The 21,811-nt window shown below is 49.2% G+C and overlaps 1 long non-coding RNA gene across 1 annotated transcript in view; it reads right to left on the bottom strand.

Moving 5' to 3' along the window:
- Nucleotides 1-11,054, bottom strand: part of LOC149343930 (uncharacterized) — a 142,069-nt gene extending 131,015 nt beyond the window's left edge. The window contains exon 1 of the long non-coding RNA XR_016282744.1: nt 10,967-11,054. This is a non-coding gene — a long non-coding RNA (uncharacterized LOC149343930). The remainder of the gene's footprint in view (nt 1-10,966) is intronic.
- Nucleotides 11,055-21,811: the final 10,757 nt, after the last annotated feature.

The raw sequence follows: 21,811 nt of genomic DNA, 5'->3' as shown, positions 1-21,811 counted from the left end.
TGGCTCAAATGCATCGCTACGAGTCAACAGTCACCTAATGGTCCGTGAATGGCAGTTCTATTTCGTGCGTCTTCGTGTGCTTTCCTAGAAGCGGCTGTTGTTGTGCATCGTGCGAGAAGCAACCCACACGTTGAGTAGACAAAATATGGCACGTTTACCGGCGTATGCTGCTAATCTGTTCGGGCGCCAGCAATCCGCATTTCTTTATGCTGCAGCGTTGACACGAAATCAAGATGAAGGATGGGAAACATTCTGGGATGATCGTTCGTATTAACAGCAGCGAGGCTGGCGGCAAAAAAAAAATGCCAGCGCGAGCGTTCTGTTTTTGTGCTAGCGCTGGCGCGAGGTGGGTGCTTATATCCCCGATAGTACACATATTTATTTCCGTTTTAATCTCAAACAGTTTGATGAAAACCATTGTACTGCTGAAATAAGTAGGCTTGAATGAGTTGCGTACGAGACAAACAAGTGCTAAGGTTATCAAGAGGTTTATTTTACTTGATATGTACGATAGGCTTTCAGGTTTAATACCGTGAGAATTAGGACACTGGATGTCATGTCTACAACCACCCTGGCTTCTGTCACAAGTTTTTGCCTACTCACCCAATTCTGCACCGGCACAGGAAAGTGAACCGGGGTCACCTGTACAATCACTGATATTTAGAAAACGTTTAGTATTGCAACATGACTCTTATGTGCAACGTTCTTGAAGTCTTGCAGTGATCAGGTGGCCACCTCCTGCGGATGCGTTGCGCTACCTTTCTGTTACTAGGATGGGGGCGTGCGCGCAAAGTTCGTAATGTGCTCAAGCTGTGCTCCACATAAAGGTGACCCCAGTGTGGGCAGAGCACGTACTAAGGCATCGTTCAGCCTTCGTTGTCGCAGTGTCGCGTTGACACGCGGTCGTCAGCCGCCGCAGGAAGCCTCTAAACGCCTTTCGGACGGTATGTACGCATCTGTGCAGAGATTATATCTGACGAAAAAAGGCGTGGCAGCAGTATTACACTGAATAAAAGATTGGACCGTGAAGTCACATAATAAAGTTTGGATGAGGTAAAGAGACAGACAAAATGTAAACGGACAGCATTCATGCTTGCACTAGTAGTTACACGACTTTAAATCATAGCGTAGCCTAGTCAAATTTTAGTGTTTGAGGCACAATAAAAGATTTTGATGCCAAGCATGCTCCTGCGTGTGGCCCAGCCCGATTTGTTGATATCGGATAAATTTTAATCTTGCTCTTACATGAGGGATCAGTGCTCTTGGAGTTAAAAATTATGTTCTAGTCAATGATAGTTCTCTTCCACCTCTGAACATGTTGAGAACATTTTCTCAAACTTGGTTCCGGCAAGTTTTATTCCTAACGAATTCTTCTCCTGACGCTTCGTCAACATTATGTTACCTGTTACGTCGTTTTTTCAAGCATGACCACCCTGAAGTGGCATTTCGCCAACTATATGCCACGGGAAAAAATTTGCTATTGCAATGTGGGCAAAAAGGCCGAAGAGCGACGACCCACGGTTATTTGCATCTGCCAATCACTGGGACGAGCGGAATATACGCATATTGTGAGTGGAATCTCGCTCTATCACGGTCTGCATTGTTCCTGATGTCAAGTAATTCTGGAACGTTGATAATCGCTGCTTTTATTGTAGGCGGTCGGTCCAGAAAGGGCATGATATTTAAGGATTATACCAGATTCATTGCCCTGTTATTTAGTGACATACAGGGAGACCTGGTGGGTGGTGCCAGCCTCATACGGCCAGGTTTCCTTCTTCAAAGCTACAGATAACAGCTCATGGATCTATGCAATCGGTCTATCTAGCACATGCTTCATTATGATGGCTACGCCTCTAAGAGCCTGGTCGCCTCCTTTCGATCACGCAGAGAAGCATATTTTTTGGGCACAGTTAGGTGCCAAGGACATAGATTTGCCGCTTGCACACATAACTTGGCAGAAGAGTAGTCTTTTCTGTCATATTAATTTAAGCCCTGTACAGGTACACTTTACAATGAAAGCGATTTGTATGTTGTGTGCACATAAAACTAAAGCTTGTTTAACATGAAGGAATCCAGCGGTTGCCGAAACAATAGAATATAGAGGATGTATTTGTATTAATATTTCGAAATATGATTTGTGGCGCTCATGAGTGGAAGTATAGTGAGACGATAATTTCTTAAATATAACTCGTTACAAAGCACGAGAAAAAAATGGCATGCTGGCAGTGGGATCCGAACTCACGACCTCCGAATTACATGTCAGGTGTTCTACCAACTGAGCTCCAAAAGCGGCTTTCCAATCAGCTTTAGGGGGTATTTACCTATTGCCTCTAGCCTAAACATAAGAGGGTTCACCATCGCCACCTGCGTCCATAGTGATGCACGTAGTATGTCCTGTATTTCCACGACTGTGACGTGGAACGCCGTCAAACGGCGAGGGCGAACGCTGTGCGAGAACCCTCTTACGCTCCCTATGACATTAACGCTGTCAGAATCGAGGCCCTCGTTAGCTGTTGAGCTGACAAAGGAAGGAGTATGCGGAGCTCGTTATGACATACATGACTGAAGCCACCAGCCACCGAAGCCACAGAGCCTGGTTGACGAAATGTTTAGTACTATTTTTATTACAATCGATTACAAAGCAGAAAAAAAAACACTAAGATAACGTCAGTGGATCCGAACCTACGAGCTAAGTTTTTTTCGGCCCCCTGACGTAGGGTACCTGTTTTTTAACTGATAATAAGGAGTGCCGCCCTCTGTCCGATGTGGACCGAGCAGGGCTGTCTTGCTTTGTGCCCGTCACGTCTGTAGGGGTGTTAGACTGCAGTGCGGCAAGCACATGGGCAGCTTTTGAGGCCCGCTGACCCGGGGGTCCACAAAGCCTGCTTTCGGGTTGGCACATCACTGTCAGCTACTCCATCACGGGTCGTGCATCCCCCTGCTACAGGCCTCTGCGTGGGGCCTGGACAGCTGCCGAAGTCTGCGGTGCCGCACCCACGCGCCACATCGGCTAAGTTGGATTTTTACAGGTGAATGCGAATGTGTCTGTAAGACAAATGAGATTTTTCCTGTGTCTTTAGCGAGAAAATTAATTTTTCTCCTTCCACGACGGGCACTCACTGGAGTATGCATGTGGTCTCATTCGCAGTTCGCGCAGCATGAGGCAGCGTCACATTTCGTGGCGAAACCCCTGGCAACAGAAACATCCGTGAGCGTTGAGCATCTATGGCATTAAAGTTACTTTCAAATATCCCACTTCTTTTGAGTCAGGCAGTGTGCTGGAGTTGAACGTGAGGATGTTTTGTGTCTATTTCTTTATTGTCCTTCGTTCCGCGTCTTGATCAGGTGAACATTTAAGACATTTTGTTCGGTGAGCTCTTCAAGCATTTCTTTTTTCTGTCATCTGCACAAAATTCGCTTCCCAGGTTACGTCTCGGACAGTGTACAGAGATCTGTGGGCAGTGGCGGATACTGGAATTTTCTCTATGGATACGATGTTTGCGAGTTTTGAATGTGGTGTATTGTCACGCAGTCCGATAAGGAGTACAGCATAGAAGTTTGGAAGTACTTAGCTTGTTGTTGAACAGGCATTCCGGTCACGATATCGACCTCGACCTCGATATCGACGATATCGACGGCAAGTGACTGCGACTCTGGACCGCTTCGGCTTCGTATAAAAGAAGAGCAAAAGGAATGCTTCCTTTTATAATCTGTGATTGCCTTTTGAAATTTGTTTGTAATAAATACATTGTGAATGAGTAGCCTTCTGGGTACAGCTGTGTAGAGTTCCAAGCCCGTTCTTTTTCACAGTGTGCAGGATCTCTCATCATCCAGCAGGTAGCTGTTGCTAACAGAGGTGAAATAGTAGTACATTTATTGCTCATTCTAACTCGCAAGATAGACGCTGACAAACGATTACAGCTGAAATGATTGTTTTTATTTTATCTATTTGCCTCTGTCAATATCACACTATGAATCACCATAATGATTTGAGTCAGTACCACAGTATGAGTCGGTGATAAATGAGCACCATTGTTTGGGACAGCTGGCAATGACAGGCCTTGTCAGGCGCAAGTCGTGGCTACAGCGATGTTCAACACAAGCTCGTCAGCACACTTCAGAGAATGAAAAGCAAATCACAAAGATAGATATACTGGCGCTCTCCACAGGTGGTCGCGTATATTCGCGTTGTTCCTGTCGTCCATTCATCATGCACTGCTCGCAGGCCGTTCTTTTTTTGTTTCAGGGTTTATGACTAAACTTTTGCATGCCAGTACTCATTTTAAGCTAGTCTAACGCAGCTACAATCATATGTGACAAGTCTCTGGTAAGTTTAACCAGTTACCTGTGATAACTCCTGCTTTAATCCTCAACTGTGTTTTCAACGCTGTCGCCACTGTGGGTGACGGTTCACCTGTACGAAGAGAACCTGTACCTGTAATCCTCAACTGTGTTTTCAACGCTGTCGCCACTGTGGGTGACGGTTCACCTGTACGAAGGTTCACCTAGACGAAGAGAACGCCGCTCGCAAGTGCTCCTGCCTCGACGCCTCCTTACAACCGAAAAACATCAACGCAGTAGAAAATGGAGCAATCCATCGCTTTCTACTGATCAAGCGAAATTCGTGGATACCCGCTTTACATCCGTGAGTCCCGATTTCGCCATTTTCTGCCCGTCGGAAAATCCAAGGCAGAGAACGCCGCGCTAGGCCTAGGCGGCGTCGGGCCGTCGGCCCGAAGGAACGCTGCTACATCTCACGCCGCACCCGTGAGGATGCCTGACGCTGATGCGGCGGCGTCGGCCGGAGCCACGACACCACTCGAAGAGAATCTTCAAAGCGACGCCAACGCTACCGACAACGCTACCGACAACGCTACCGACAACGCTACCGACCATGCTAACGACAATGCTACGGACCTCTCGCAGAAGAGAACAATCGACAATGGGGGATGGTTCACTGCCAAATACCAGAACTCGAGACTGATTGCCGTTCCGGAGGCCGGGACAGACGCGGCGGACAATTCAGCGCTGAGCCAACCCAAACTCAAGTGGAATCCCGTTCGGCGAGAGAAGCTACCTCCTTTGCCAAAAAACGACTTCAAAGTCATACTTAGACCGAAGAATGGACTCAACATCAGCCAACTGAGCACGCATCAGATGGCCCGGGCTATAACTAAAGCATGCGGAAAACCGGACATCTGCAACGAAGGCCGCTTCCTTATACGGCTGCGCAACGGATCCAACATCGCTATACTCAGCACGCCAAGCATGGAGACTGCCAGTGCTGTGCAGTGTATTTCGAGTCTGCGCTTTGATGCAAAGAACTATGCAGTGACAGCTTACGTGGCCGCGCCGGACAATTCATGCAAGGGTGTCATTCATGGAGTGGACGCCGGGACCACGCCAACTGAACTACTCTCACATCTTCGGGTACGTACCCAAGGAGTCAAAATACTTTATGCAAGAATGCTTGGCAAATCCCAAAGCGCGGTCATTACCTTCGAGGGAACGATCGTTCCGCGCTACATCTATTATTACGGCGGCGAGATACGTTGCTACCTCTATCGATCATCGCGGCAAGTTTGTTATATATGCTTAAAGGCCGGACATAAGGCGGACGTATGCCCGACACCTGACGTCGTCGTCTGCTCTAAATGCACCGAGCCAGTGATCGAGGACGGACACTCCTGCGAGCCCAGGTGTGTGCTATGCACGGAAGCGCATCCTACAGGGGCAAAGGAGTGCAAGGAGCGCCTCAGGAAACCGAGACCACGGACGAGAAAAAAAGAGGAACCAGGCGGCGGAGACAACGGCGGACGCGGCCGGGCCCGGAAGCGCTGGTTCAGCGAGGACTACAGTTCGAGATCCACGTCCAAATCGGCATCGAGATCAGGTTCAAAGTCGAGATCGGCGTCCAGGACCCGGGAGGATCCAGAAACCAAAAAGAAGCAGCAGCAGAAGACCACACCAAAAAAGGAGGAAGCAACCAAGGTGAGCTGGAAAGAGCATCTTTTCCCTACCTCTCCCACTGCTCCAAAAAACACAAACACACAGAAAACAGTGATAGGCAACAACGCTAATGGGGAAGTTAACGCGGAAGTTCAAGAGCTAAGACAAATAATTCAGACGCTCAGGGCAGAAAACGCCGAGCTGAGGCAGAAACTAAACGATCTGATAGACGAACTAAAGGCCCAAAGAACAGGGCAGAACAACACTAACCCGCAAACAGATGAAGATCACGCGACAACTATAGGGCGCCAGGAATTTACAACTGCCATGGTTGCTGTTAACAATGCACTGGCAAATCTTAGCAACCTCATCTCCAACATCCAAGACGAGACGCGCAAGGATAGAGAGCGTCTAGTACAATTCACAGCCATGAAATCCAGAGGAAAACCCTATAACAGGCCATCTCAGTATGGCGAGCAACCGTAAACGCTCGGTCAAGTTGGAAACCCTCGAAATATGGCAGTGGAACTGCTGTGGGATCCGCCGAAAGCAGGGTCTTCTTAAACAACACATCACAAATTGCACCTCTCCGCCAGACATAATCGCCCTACAGGAAACCGGCTGCTCACTCACTCTCGCGGGGTACTCCGTCTACGAGGGGCAGGGGCAAAGCAAGGTCGCCACGCTGGTTGCGAAAGCAGTCACCGCAATCAGACACGACATCGACGGAACGGACATTGACCACGTCCTTATAGAAATCATTACCCAAAAGAGAAGCCAAGAAAGCACCTTCCTACTTAACGTGTACAGCCCGCCAAGCCAGAGGAAAGCCAATTTCAGCTACCTGCTAGGCAAAGCAGAAGAAGCAGCAGGCAAGAACGGTATCGTTATTCTGGGGGACTTTAATGCCTGGCATAGAAGCTGGGGCTACGTTCGGGAAACCCAGAAAGGCAGGGATCTAGCCAGAGAAGCTGATCGTAGAAGGCTCACCCTCATCACTGACCACACCCAACCCACGCGAGTGGGGAACAGCATCAACCGAGATTCGTGCCCAGACTTATCATTTGTCAGAGGGGTAAGGCACGCAAGATGGGAAAACGACGGCGAAACTCTAGGCAGTGACCACTGCATCCTGCGCCTTCTTATAGAAACCCTCCCGATCAGGAGACAACATGGCCAGGCTAGACTGACAAACTGGGAAGCCTATAGGAAATCGAGGGCACAGTCTGAAGACGCTGAGATCACCGACATAAAAGGCTGGGTCGCAAGAATCAAGACAGACTGGCAAAAACTAACCCGAAAGGTCGCCCTCACTACCGACACGCCCGAGGTGGACAAACATCTCTTACACCTTTGGGACGCCAGACGGGGCCTACTAAAAAGGTGGAAAAGGCAAAAGCATAATAGGCGGCTCAAGCGTAAGATCGCTGAGGTCACCAGACAAGCCGAAGAATATGCGACGGAGCTCTCGAAGCGCGACTGGAACCAAAAGTGCAACGAACTTCAGGGGACTCTAGGTTGGGCCAAGACATGGGCTTTGCTAAGGGCTCTCATAGACTCAACCACGACAAAATCCGAAACTCGTAAGACGACCCAAAGGATCGCGCACCAGTTCCAAGGCACTGACGAGGAACTACTACAGAACATCAAGCAGCGTTATATCGGCAATGCAACACACGCCGACAGCAGCTTGGCATACACGGGCAAAGCGAATCCCGCTCTGGACGAACCCCTTACCATACAAGAAGTCAGACACGCTGTGATGTCCGCCACAAAGAACACAACACCAGGGAGGGATGGCATCACTAATGCCATGATAAGAAATTTGGATGACAATTCAATCAAAAGATTCACAGAATTCGTCAATAAACACTAGGAACAGGGGACCCTCCCGGACGACTGGCGACATGCGGAAATAGTAATGATTCCGAAGTCCGGAAAGACTCCAAACCTGGAAAATCTTAGACCAATTTCCTTAACATCATGCTTGGGAAAAGAGTACGAGAGAGTTGTGCATCACAGGTTGCAGACCCACCTTGAGGACAATGAACTCATGCCGCACACTATGTTTGGATTTCGAAAATACCTATCGACACAAGACGTTCTCCTGCAGATCAAGGAGGAGGTGCTTACTACCGTTCCAAAATATGGAGAAAACATCTTGCTCGCTCTCGATCTTAAAGCAGCCTTCGACAACGTCAGTCATAGGGCTGTGCTGGAGGGGCTTAGCAAACTGGGTTGCGGGCAGAGAATATTCAACTATGTGAAAGCCTTTCTGACTAACCGAACCGCTACCATTGGAATAGGAGGCATCAGGACTGACACCTTCAACACCCCCGAAAAAGGAACACCGCAAGGCTCTGTGTTATCACCTATGCTTTTTAATATTGCAATGATTGGTTTAGCAAGGGCGCTTGAAGAAATTGAAGGAATCAGGCATGCCATCTACGCAGATGATGTCACAATCTGGGTGACAAGGGGATCCTTAGGAGAAAAACAAGAGCTTCTTCAGCGAGCAGCAGACACGGTCAACGCATACGCCCGACACTGTGGACTCGCATGCTCCCCTGAAAAATCCGAGGTACTCAGAGTCTACAGACAAGGGTATGATCTGCAAAACTCCATAGATATCTACATAGGGGAAACGAAGGTTCCGGAAGTATCGAAAGTTAAGATCCTCGGCATGTGGATCCAAAGCAACCGTCGTATTGATCACACGGTCAGACAGCTAGCAAATACCACAGCACAGATCACCAGGATGATTGCAAGAATTTCCAACAGAAGAAGAGGTATGAAGGAGGAAGACACATGTAGGCTAGTACAGGCCCTCGTGGTCAGTAGGATCTTATACGGCGTCCCCTACCAAACACCGCTCGAGCAAGAAAAGGAGCAGTTAGAGGCAATTCTTAGAAAAGCATACAAATGCGCTCTCGGACTGCCGGTCAACACTTCGACGGAGAAATTCCTTAAACTGGGCATAAACAACACAGTACAAGAACATACCGAGGCCCACCTTCTCGCGCAGAAAACAAGACTGGTACTGTCCGCAACAGGCCGAAACACGCTGCGGTTGCTCGGCATGAGGGACGCTTTGAAAGAAATCAATAGCACAGAGAGCGTTCCAAATGAAATCAGGAGGATCATTGAGATCAGCCCGATTCCTAAAAACATGCATCCCGATATACATAAGGCGAGAAGAAAGGCAAGATCTGAATTCCACGAAAGAAGCTTCGCCGGGGCAAAAGACGTATTATACGTTGACGCAACAACATACAGACACCGATACGGCTCGGTAGCCAGCGTGGTGGATCACCAGCTCAGGGAAATCAACTGCGCTTCGATAAAAACCAACAACATCCTCGAGGCTGAGGAAGCAGCAATTGCACTCGCCATCACCCAGCATAGTGACGAGCCCCATGTACACATCATTACAGACTCGCAAGAGGCGTGCAGAAGATACAGCAGTGGACGCATATCCACTGCAGCCATTCACATACTCAAGGCGAGGACGATCACTTTTACGAGTTGCTTCATCACGTGGACACCAGGCCATGAGGCTGTCAAAGGGAACCAATGTGCGGACGCCAATGCCCGAGGATACGCCAACCGGGAGGCGCGCACCGAAGGGGAACTGGACGCAGTCACTAGACGGTATGGAGCCATCTTAGAACACCAACGAGCCCTCCGTAGGGCCTACCCTCCTCCCCACAAAGACCTTAGTAGAGAGCAGTCGGTTGCCTGGAGACAACTGCAGACTAATACATACCCCAATCTGAGTTTACTCAGCAAAATTTATCCTTCCACATATGCCAACAAATGCCCGCTATGCGGTGAACACCCAACGCTTTACCACGTTACATGGGCCTGCCAGAAAATGCAGGCAGTGCCGATAAACAACACACCAACACCGGAGCAGTGGGAGGCTGCGCTGTCCAGCTCGAAGCCTGAAGAGCAGCTCAAGCTGATCGACAGGGCTTGCAAGACTGCAAAGGCCGCTGGGGCCCTGGACTGAGGGCTCCACCTACTCTTCGATAACGAACATTTGTTGTACAATAAAGTTTTTCATTCATTCATTCACCTGTACGCTTCCCGCATTATGCGGTGCATTAAGCGGTCCCTCATCCAAGGTGCCTTTCCTTTTATTACCGAGCTCTAAACCTAGAAATTTCTCGAGGGGCGAAGTGACGGCGCAACCTTCTCCGCTTGAGATGGTATTGGTGTACCGATGTTTTGAGTGGCAGAAAGTGTGAGCTGTGACGCGTGGCGAATATAACGGTTTTTTCATCCCTTTCGGAAACTCACCATTGGGACCTCATTATGCAAATCGGACGCACAAATCGTGATCATCAGAACCTACTCAGGTTCACCACTGTAGTAGAGACGTTCCTCTGTTATCCCTGCAGGCAGCCCTGTCCTGTGCCAACTGCGGCCACAGTCTCCCTTGTCTGATCCCCCCACACGATGATATGCCGTCACCTGCTATTTCGACTGCTACGTCAAGGGATCATGGGGTATCTTGCCGTCATTACATGCCCTGCAGGAGACGTAGCGATGGATTAATGGGCTTAGAATCGCAGCTTTGCCACAATTCTGCTCCGGAACGAAAAAAAAATCGCACGTTGTTGGAATTGGGTAGCCAGGCTTCGGGTGGAGTTTGATCTGGCCGAACTGGGCCAGCAATGTACCCTTTCACGAGAAAGGAATTTGGCTTCCTTGGTGTAGTACTTGTCCACAACCTTCGATATGAACACACATATAGAATGAAGGTAATCTACTGAAATAAAGGCAGGATATTTCCGAGCCAAGTGCAAATATATCACACGTACTACCGGGGACAGAGTAGTCCAGGACGGGCCTCCTCTGGCTCAAATGCATCGCTGTGTGGCGACAGTCACCTAGTGGTCCGTGAATAGCAGTTCTATTTCGTGCACCATCGGGTGCTTGTCTAGAAGCGTCTCCTGTTGGGCTTCGTGCGAGAAGAAATACATACGTTGAGTCGACAATATGGCACGCTTACCGGCTTATGCTGTCAATCTGTTCGCGCCAGAAATTTGCATTTCTTTTTGCCGCAGCGTTGAGCCGCGTATCAAGATGAAGGATTGGAAACATTCTCAGATGACTGTCTCTTCTTACAGGAGCGAGTCTGCCGGGAAAAAAAGGAAAACAAAATGCCACCGTGAGTGTTCGTTTTTTTTTGCGAACTCTCGCACGAGGGGGGAACTTATGTCCCCGATAGTAAATACATTTATTTTTGTTTTAATCTTAAACACTTTGATCTGAACCATCGTACTGCTAAAATATGTAGGCTTGAATTAGTTCCGTACGAGACAAGCAAGCGCTAAGCTTTTCAGCATGTTCGTTTTACTTCATATGTTACGACACGCATTCAGGTTTAATACCGTGAGAATTAAGGCATTGGATCTCATGTCAACCACCACTCTGGCTTCTGTCATAAGGTTTATCGCTGCTCATGCCTTTCTGCACCGACTTAGGAAAGTCGACGGAAGATCCCTGTACAATCACTGACATTTGGAGAACGTTCTACTGTTGCAACAAGACTTGTATGTGCAACATCCGTTGAAGTCCCTCAATGATCAGGTGACCACCTCGTACGGATGCCTTGCGCTATCTTTCTCCTCTAAGAATGGAGGCGTGCGCGGAAAGTTCGTAATGTGCTCAAGCTATGCCCCACAATCAGGTTACCACACCGCGGGCACGGCAGGTTTTAGCGCATCTTTCAACCTTCGTTGTCACAATGTGGACGCGCGGTGGTCAGCCGCCGCAGGAAGCTTCTAAACGCCTTTCGGACAATCTATGCGCATCTGTGCAGAGATTATATTTGATGAGAATAGGCGTGGCAGCAGTATAACAGTGAATAAAATGTTGAACCCGTACCAAACAAAAAAGTTTGGATGAGGTAAAGCGGCCGAGAAAATATAAACGGACAGCATTTATGCTATTTGATGAGAATAGGCGTGGCAGCAGTATAACAGTGAATAAAATGTTGAACCGGTACCAAACAAAAAAGTTTGGATGAGGTAAAGCGGCCGAGAAAATATAAACGGACAGCATTTATGCTTGCACTAGTAGTGGCACGCCTTAAAATCAAAGCCTAGACTGGGTCAACTTTTTAGAGCGCAGCTCTTTGGCGTCCGTTCCTGGGTTTCGCGTCGTCGTCGGCGTTGTCGTCGGCCTCGTAATCAGCTCCGCCCCCCTTTCATCCCCCCAGCGCTAGCAGCGACCGACTGATACCGCTGGATGCCGCTGACGCCGCTAGAGAGTCAAGATAACGTGACTGCATAGAACACCGTCGCCGCCATGCAGAAAGAGGAGGAAAGGTTCCCCCCCCCGTTCTTGTGTGGCGGATAGGGTGCTCTTCAGTTGCCGACGCGCCGGTTATTTCACGTAGGCCCCGGCACGTCGACGAATACGTGACCACCTTCCCACGGCTAGACCTGGTTCTTAGCGCTGCGGAAGCGAGGGCATCATATCGTTTGTGTCGGCATCGACGGCGTTGTCCCTGAAACCAACTCCGCAGCTGGGGTTGACTCACTATCGGCGTCAGCGGCATCAGTCAGTCGCTGCTATCTCTTCCCTCCTCCCTTTATCGTGTTGTCCGCTTGCTGCGCGCGCTTCTGCCCCCATCGTTTGCCGCTGGGTGTACACGCCGCCCCCCTCCCCCCTCTTCCTGCGAAAAAAAAAAAATTCTGTGATAGCGCATACATGTGTTGCTCGATTTCTTTGCCTCAATCTATCGAAAAGGTGAAACAGCTTATTTGCTGCGCTCAAATTTCGCATTAGGAAGTAACGTAATCGTCGGTAATATTTTTTTATTGTTTCACGCGCAGTAAAAGATTATGAGGCCAAAGATGTACTAGCTGGTGGCCCAGACCGATTTGTTGATATGAGCTAAATTTCAATTTTGACCTTACATGAGGTGCCAGTACTCTTGGAGCTAAAGATTACGTTCTAGTCAATAATAGCTCTGTTACACCTCTGAGCATGTTGAGAAGATTTTCTGAAATTTCGCTCGGCCAAGTATTATGCCTAACGTATTCTCCGGCCGCTTGCTGAACTTTATGCTACTTCGTTTTTTCAAGCATGTCAAGCACCGTGAAGTGACATTTCGCCCACTATATGCCACGGGAAAAACATATTTCTGTTGCAATGCGGGCAAAAAGGCCGAAGAGCCATGACACGCTGTTTCTTTTTTCATCTGCCAAGCGCAGCGCAGGAGCGGAATATGACGCACATTGTCTGAACAATGTCGCTGTATCATGGTCTCCATTGGGGCCGATGGCAAGTAATTCTGGAACGTTGATAATCGCTGTTTTTTTTTTCTAGGCGGTCGGCAAATAAAGGGCATAATGGCTTATGGATAATACCAGATTCATTGCGCTGTTTTGTAGTGATATGTGATACACTCTGAATGGGCAATTGCAAAATGTTTGCTTTACGGCGGTTTAACGTCCCAAAGCGACTCAGGCTATGAGGGAGCCGTAGAGAATGACTGCAGAAATTTCGAGCACCTGGGCTTCTTTTAGGTGCACTGACATCGCGCAGTACATGGGCCTCTAGAATTTCCCCTCCATCTAAATTTGACTGAAGCGACCGGGATCAAACCTACGCTTTTTCGGGACAGCAGCCTAGCGCCATGATCATTGAGTCTTCAAGTGACAGGAATGGTAAAATGTGCCCGAAGAAATGATGACCATGGTGCACTGTTGTCTAGATTTCGCCTTGATACTTTGAAGAAGATCAGCAGGAGACCTCATTCTGCGCTCTCGTGATGGCAAAAGAAACTTTTTGTTCGGCGTCGTGCTCGCACAAGTCAGATTAGCAGCTTACATAAAATTACCACCAAATATTGTCCTTAATGAAAGCGAAGATATCGCGTCCTATGTAGCAGACGCTAGAGCTGTGCTGTACAAGGCAAATAATCCTTTATTGACCGAAGACCACGCATTTAATAGTCTGCCTTCCCTCTGTTCTCTTCGGGCACGGTAAATCAAATACTGAGACAAATATTGATGAATGAGAATAAACAAAACCAAATCTGATACGACTGACAGCAGATAATTCTTATGTAAACGACGTATTAAGATATGAAGTTTATTTCTCTCCATTAACGAGGTTAGGAGAAGCGGAAGATAGCCAATTCAGGCTAGCTGAATGTCACCCTTGATCGCTATCTGCAATAATAGCCAAGTTGGTGAAGTATCGGTCTTTTTATGTATTTTTTATTTTTACTTCCATTATATCTCAGATCTGCACTCTTGTCTTTCAGAGTTGTTTTGTTCTATGAATATTGGGAACTGAATAAAACCCTCAGACCTGTGAGATCTTAGCGATTAGCTTCGCTAGGGTGGAGCCTAAATACAAATGTAAATTCCGTTCCCGGCTGGACAATAACACTATTTTTGTCATAATGACAAATAATAAATCCAGCACGTGACTTCTGTGCAGATATTTATTTTTTGTAATGAATAACTGGACGATGAAAGTGGACGAACGCAGTTTTATTTGCCGGGTGGTTAGGCTTGTAAGAACGCGGCGATACTATAGGCTCTACTTACAATAATTTATGAATCCGATGGGAATATTGTGTCAGTCCAATTTGTTTCTGGGGATCACATAATGCGGAGTAGACCTTTTCGATAGCAGAGTTTTCCCTCATTACTTAGTGTAACGAGTAAATTCATACAGTTCCCGCAAGTATAGCCACAGTGCTGCAGAATAAATGTATGCAATTCAGAAGTGCAACTTCGTGCTAAGGTTATTTTGGCCCGTAGATAAAAAACGGGACCTTCGTATGCCCCGGGCACTAGCCCTACAAACTAAGTGTCGTTATCTCTAAAATTTACTTGTCCCTTAAGGATCTCCATAATGCCATTAGTTGGTGCAGATCTCTGAGGCCGCGCTACACAGCCACTGACTTCTCTTGGGTTATTATCGAGTCCTTTTTGTTATTGATCCCACGAGTCGCAAACTAGTGCAGTAAAAAGGTTCTCCACTCATTAAGCAATTCTTAAATGAATGTTTTCCTACCGGATTGAGATCACCATGGGTAGGAAAACTAAAGGAATTTATGTTATTAACTACACATTCTACACGAAATTGTATTCAGTGGCCTTTTAATATTTGGGTTACTGGACTGTTGCCAAACAGATGCAATTTCTTTATTTCTATTTGATGCGGTATAATCCTGTACCAGTCACTCCTCACATGTGATAAGGCAGCACAATTTATTTTCATCGCATTTGAGATCAGCATCGTTTTTCTCTCAGGTGAGGCAACTCATCGATACTGTGAGTTTAGCACGCGGCCAATATGTTTCTAACGTCGCACGCGTCTCTTGTCTTCATAAAGACTAGCCTACATGCCATCATTGAGCCAAATTGAGTTTAGGAGCTTCGACTTCAATGCATCCTGTTTGGAGTTGTATACAGTACTCAGTTACAGCTACAGTTACTCTTAAAGCATACAAATATAGTCAAATTCACATTGTGACTGCGCTGTACTATAAATTGTGCAGCCTGCTGAGTAAATATAACTCCAGTTAAAATTGAAATATTTAGCAAGTGCCCCAGAAGAGGCTTTAAGGCTTATATTGCCACTTTATCCGAGGATTACAGAACTAATTGTGGCTTCTAAATTTTTTTAATTCCAAAATGTTCAGTGCACTTTGCTCATTCGAGCAAATCTAGTGGTGAAAAACGAGCGTCAACCGCTAACCACCATTATTAGTGGGCGCACACAACGAGTACAATATGCCTTGTTTAATTTAAACTGCATGCTTCCCGCCCATGGTCAGGTAGCTCCGCAAAAGGTAAGTGTTTGCGTGTCACTAGGGTTATTGCATGGTGTATTTACTCGGCTGCTTTTCAGCTTGGAAAGTGACTGAGTTACACGAGAGAAAATATGTCCTAAACCCATTTCATGCCAGACTGGAAATCAGCTGCATGGTGACATTGCAGAAAACGGTAAAGAAACAACGTAATGTTTTTATTGCCTTCCAGCAATGTTTTAACACTCGAGTGTAGAAATGAAGTAGGATAATCATTCAGGGTAATGCTGCAACACCAGAGAGTTAGACAATACTCATCAACTTGAATGATACTGTCACGAAGTTGCGAGGACGGGAACGGGTTTATTTACAAGTCGGGATCGGGGACGTCACTGGATGGTCAGCGTTAGGCGGGCTCCACCACGGTCTCGCGCACACCGAGTTCTTCTTCTTTCCACTGCACTGCAGTGCGACAGCGCCGCAGCGCGGCGTAACACTTCGCCCGGGGCAGTCGAAGCTCGACCTCGAGCGAGTTAGTCAGCGTTGTGATTGCAGCGTTTAAGACGGGCGACGTGTACGACCTGGACCTTACGAGAGCGGCGATTGCCTGGGGTGACTTTGGCGATTGTGTAGTTAACGTCACTGAGGCGATCCAGAACAACAAAAGGGCCGCAGTACTTTGAGAGCAATTTCTGATAGAGGCCCTGTCGACGCAGTGGCGTCCACAGCCAAACGTAGTCACCGGGCTCATACGTCACCGCAATGTGTCCACTGTCGTAACGGCTCTTGGTGCGAACTTGTGCACTGAGTGTTCGGAGGCGAGCTAGTCGTCGCGCTTCCTCCGCACGGCAGAGAGTCTGCGAAATGGACGGATCACGATGATCAGAAAAGGGAAGAATCGTGTCCAGAAAGGTGCGTGGTAGGCGCGCGTAGAGCAGAAAGAACGGGGAGTATCCAGTGACGTCGTGTGTTCCGGTGTTGTAAGCGTATGTTACAAACGGTAGCACGGTGTCCCAGTTCTTATGGTCGGCCGCTACATACATGGACAACATGTTCGTGAGGGTGCGGTTTATGCGCTCCGTCGGGCCATTCGTCTGCGGATGATAGGGTGTCGAATGACGATAGTCACAATTGCAGAGCCGTAGGAGTTCTTCCACGACATCGGCAATGAACTGGCGCCCACGATCGCTGATTACGACACGAGGAGCTCCGTGGCGAAGGATCACCGAGTGTAACAAAAAGGACGAGACGTCTGTTGCTTAGGTGGACACAAGAGCAGCTGTCTCCACGTAGCGAGTCAAGTAGTCGACGCAAACTATAATCCAGCGTTGGCCCGTGGTAGACATGGGAAGCAGTCCAAGCAAGTCGACCCCGATCTTCTCAAAAGGGGAGTAAGGTGGTCTGATCGGTTTCAACAAGCCGGCGGGCGAGGCAGTGAGATGCTTAAAGCGTTGACACTGCAGACAGCCTGCAACGTACTGATGAGTTGACTTGTAAAGGCCAGGCCAGTAAAAGCGTTGCCGCGTCCTGTGTAACGTGCGAGAAAACCCTTGATGTCCAGCAGAAATATCATCATGCATGGCATGCAGGACTGGCAGACGAAGACTGGCAGGGACAACCAAAAGCAGACGTGCACCCTCCACGGAATAGTTCTTCTTATAGAGCACGCACTCTGATATGACGAACGGCGTTACAGGGGCAGACGTACGGGCTTGATCAAACAACGGCTGGAGACTACGATCCTTGAGTTGTTCTTGCTTAAAAGTCGCAAGGCTAGGAAACTCGGTAGAGACAGAAGATAAACAGTCATCGAAGTCCTCTTCACAATTTGCCGTGTCTGGCAGAGGGAAACGAGACAAACAGTCGGCATCAGCATGGTGGCGACCGCTCTTATACGCCACTGTAAAGTCATATTCTTGGAGGCGTAAGGCCCAGCGAGCGAGTCGACCGGAAGGATCGCGGAGGCCAACAAGCCAACACAACGAGTGATGGTCTGTAACAATCTTGAAGTGACGTCCATGTAGATATGGTCGAAACTTTTGCACAGCAAAGACGACAGCGAGACACTCGACTTCCGTCACGGTGTAGTTGCCTTCCGATTTGGTCAAAGTGCGACTTGCGTATGCGACCACGTGCTGGGCGCCGTTGTGAAGTTGGATAAGCACTGCGCCGACGCCCACACCACTGGCGTCGGTATGGAGCTCTGTCGGCGGCGCCGGGTCGAAATGGCGCAAAACAGGCGCAGAAGTGAGCAAGAACTTCAGCTGCTGGAAGGCAGACTCACAGGCAGGCGACCACACAAACGGGGCGTCTTTATGAAGGAGGGAAGTCAGAGGACGAGTGAGCTCGGCGAAACCTTGGATGAAGCGGCGGAAATATGAGCAGAGGCCCATAAAGCTTCTAAGGTGTTTCAAAGAGCGTGGCTGTGGGAACTCCCGTACGGCAGCGATCTTCTGCGGGTCTGGCCGGATACCATCCTTGTCGACAAGAAACCCGAGTACAAGGGTTTGCCGTTCACCAAAGTGGCATTTCTTGGAGTTTAAGACCAGTCCAGCTCTTGCGAAGCAAGCCAGCACCGTACCTAGTCTTTCGTTATGCTCGCGAAAGGTCTTTCCATAAATGATCACGTCGTCGAGGTAGCACATACAGACCTCCCACTTAAGCCCACGCAATATTGTGTCCATAAATCTCTCAAAAGTAGCGGGGGCATTGCATAACCCAAAGGGCATGACATTAAATTCATACAGTCCATCGGGCGTGATAAAAGCTGTCTTCTCCCTGTCCGACGGATGCATGGGGATCTGCCAATATCCAGAGCGCAGGTCAACCGACGAGAAGTACGACGCAGATTGAAGACTGTCCATGGCATCATCAATACGCGGGAGCGGGTAGACGTCCTTCTTCGTCACAGCATTTAACCGACGATAGTCTACGCAAAAACGCCAGGAATTATCCTTCTTGCGTACCAGTATAACAGGAGCAGCCCATGGACTTGACGACTCCCGGATGACGCCTTTCTGTAGCATATTCTGCACTTGCTCGTTGATTAGCTTCCGTTCAGCCTGGGACACACGATAAGGCTTCTGTCTGATCGGATGAGCGGTACCGGTGTTGATGTGATGCTGCGTGCGAGAAACTGGCAGCGAAGGTGGATTGGCTGGCTGAGCGAAGTCAAATACCGACGCATACTGGGTAAGAACAGTCTGTAAAGCAAGCCGTTCGGACGACGGAAGCGACTTGCTGATCATGCGCATGATATTGACGGAAAAGTCTTCTGCTCGACTGGAAGGCTCGCACTCAGACACAGATTGGATAGTAAGAATGTCGTAAGCATGAAACCGAGCGAGTTTAAGCCCCGATGGGATCAAAACAGGTTCCGACGAAGCACTCACTGTCCATAGTTGTGCGCTACCGTCGACGACGGCAACAATGGCCCGGGGCACCAGACATTCTGTTTCGCGGCGTTGTGCACATCTGGCTCAACAAGCAAATGGAAGGTGCCTTTGCGGTTGTCCGAAGAGCGAACAGAGACGAACATTGCTGCCATGGCTGGCAAACGCACATCTTGCGTGACACTAAAGACACCATCACTGCAGTCGGATGAATCCTGCACAAAAGTAGATAGCATATTGCGCTGGAGAGAAATTTCTCCTGCTCCGCAATGCAAAGTGGCCCCGCATTTACGTAAAAAATCAATACCTAATATGACATCATGCGTCGCATGGGGTAATACGACAAATTTTGCTCGAAACTTCTCTCCAGCAATGGTGACTGATACGAAGCAGATGCCAACTGGGCGCAAAGTTTCACCCCCAACACCACGAAAACTGGCACTCTGGTCCCATGCAAACATCACTTTGCGTCCAAGGCGCTTTTTGAAAGAAAAGCTCATCACCGACACAGCGGCACCGGTGTCCACTAATGCAAGAGTGTTTAAGCCACCAACACACACAGACACTTTGTTCTTCAACATGATGACCGGCAGAGGAATTGTTGATGACGACCGTTCCGCGACCTCACCTCTATCGGCAGCAGGAGCTAGTTTTCCGGCGGTGGTGGGGAAGAACGACGACGAGGCGATGGTGAACGGCCACGTCGCGAAGGCGGTGGTGTGAGGCTGCGGTCGGAAACGGGAGAATTGGGGCGGAAGAGTCGGTCTTGGCGTGGCTGCCAGTCACGAGGAGGGTTCCAGGACTGGGGGCCACGGAAAGCCAGGGACGGCCGGGCCGACGATTGTGTGAAGCGGGGTGGTTGGTCGCGACGCCGACAGTAAAGGGAAATATGCCCAGGACGACCACAACGGTACCAAACTGGGGCCGCACGTGGAGCGTAAGTACCGGGGCAGTCGCTCGGAGGGGGGTAGGAGTTCCGAGGCGCAGAATAGTGCTCTTCCTCAGAGCGGGGGTAGGACTGGTGCGTTGGAGGTGCAGAGACGCGACCTTGGTCGGTATTAGTGCGTGGACCAGGGTAGGCCTGTCTGGCCCAGTTGACTTGTGGTTCAGGGAGTGCAGGCTGGAGCGAGCATGCGTTGTATACGGGATCAGCGGCGGGGCGTTGAAATTGCTGGCTCAGCTCTTCTTGGACGATGCGTCGGACGATTGAAGCAAGGTCGTCACTGCCTGCAAAGTCCACGCTGGCGACGATGGGAACGTTGGAAAGACGGCCAAACTTGTGGGAAATGCGGCGAGTCTTTAGGGCCTCAAACGTTCGGCAATGACGAATGACGTCAGACGAAGTGGCGAGGTCGTCCTTCGTTATCAGGAAATGATAGAGGTCTTCAGCAATACCCTTTAAGAGGTGGCCGACTTTGTCGTCTTCAGTCATGATGCGATTTACAGTGGAGCACAGCTTTAGGACTTCCTCAATGTACATTGTACAAGTCTCGTTAGGTCGTTGAGCTCGTTGGGCAAGTGTTTGTTCGGCTTTCTTTTTTTTCGATATCGTGTCACCGAAACACGCCTTGAGCTCGTCGACAAAACTGTCCCATGTAGCTAGTGCGTCCTCATGGTTCTCGAACCATAAAAGTGTCGTTCCCGCAAGAAAGAAAACAACGTTCATGAGCTGCATCGACTTGTCCCAGCGGTTGTATTTGCTCACACGCTGGTAGTGCTTGAGCCTCTCCTCGACGTCCTCGTCCGCTGCGCCAGAAAACATGCGGGGCTCGCGCTGAGGCGGCCAGAACCTGACCTGTTCGGAGCTGTCCCGGCTGGTTTGTAGACCCGGCTCAGAGGTGCTGGCAGGTGGTGGATTGGTGCCGTTGCGGGTAGCCATAATGGGAAATGCGGGTGGTAGCCCGGCCAAGCGTCGGCTGCTGCGAACGGAGATAGGGTCCAGGACGTCAAAACCCCACCTCCACCAAGTGTCACGAAGTTGCGAGGACGGGAACGGGTTTATTTACAAGTCGGCATCGTGGACGTCACTGGACGCTCAGCGTCAGGCGGGCTCCACCACGGTCTCGCGCACACCGAGTTCTTCTTCTTCTTTCCACTGCACTGCAGTGCGACAGCGCCGCAGCGCGGCGTAACAATACGCTAGTTGCTTCCCCTGTGCATAGACAAGGGAAGGGTAGTCATGCATCTGACAGCCTGGGTCTGTGACGTGTTACTAACCGTTCGCTCCTTGCCGAAGACTTTGAATCTTGCGCGGTGGCTCAGTGGTTATGGTGCTCGGCTGCTGACCCGAAAGACGCGGGTTCGAACCCGGCCGCGGCGGTTCAATTTCTTTGGAGGATAAATTCTAGAGGCCCGTGTACTGTGCGATGTCAGTGCACGTTAAAGAACCCCAAGTGGTCGAAATTTTCGGAGCCCTCCACTACGGCGTCTCTCATAGCCTTTGTCGCTTTGGGAAGGTAAACCCCATAAACCAACCAACCATCTTCCAAAGCTATTCAATTGCTTTTAGGGGAGAGATCAGTCCGTCTAATGCAACAACTGTTCTAGTCCATTTTCCCAGCCAAAGAATGTGTAGCATAAGTAACAATTTCGCCCTGCTGATTCTGTTGATGATTATTCTTTGGCTGAAGGTATGCCACTTAGTCGTTAGAACCCCTATTATCTAATTGGCACCGAGGGTTGA

This window comes from Amblyomma mixtum, chromosome 5 (genome assembly GCF_055824585.1).
Source record: "Amblyomma mixtum isolate Tamu chromosome 5, ASM5582458v1, whole genome shotgun sequence".
NCBI classification, from domain to species: domain Eukaryota; kingdom Metazoa; phylum Arthropoda; class Arachnida; order Ixodida; family Ixodidae; genus Amblyomma; species Amblyomma mixtum.
The sequence above is the reverse complement of the archived record's forward strand: the minus strand, read 5'-3'. Positions and strand labels throughout refer to the sequence as shown.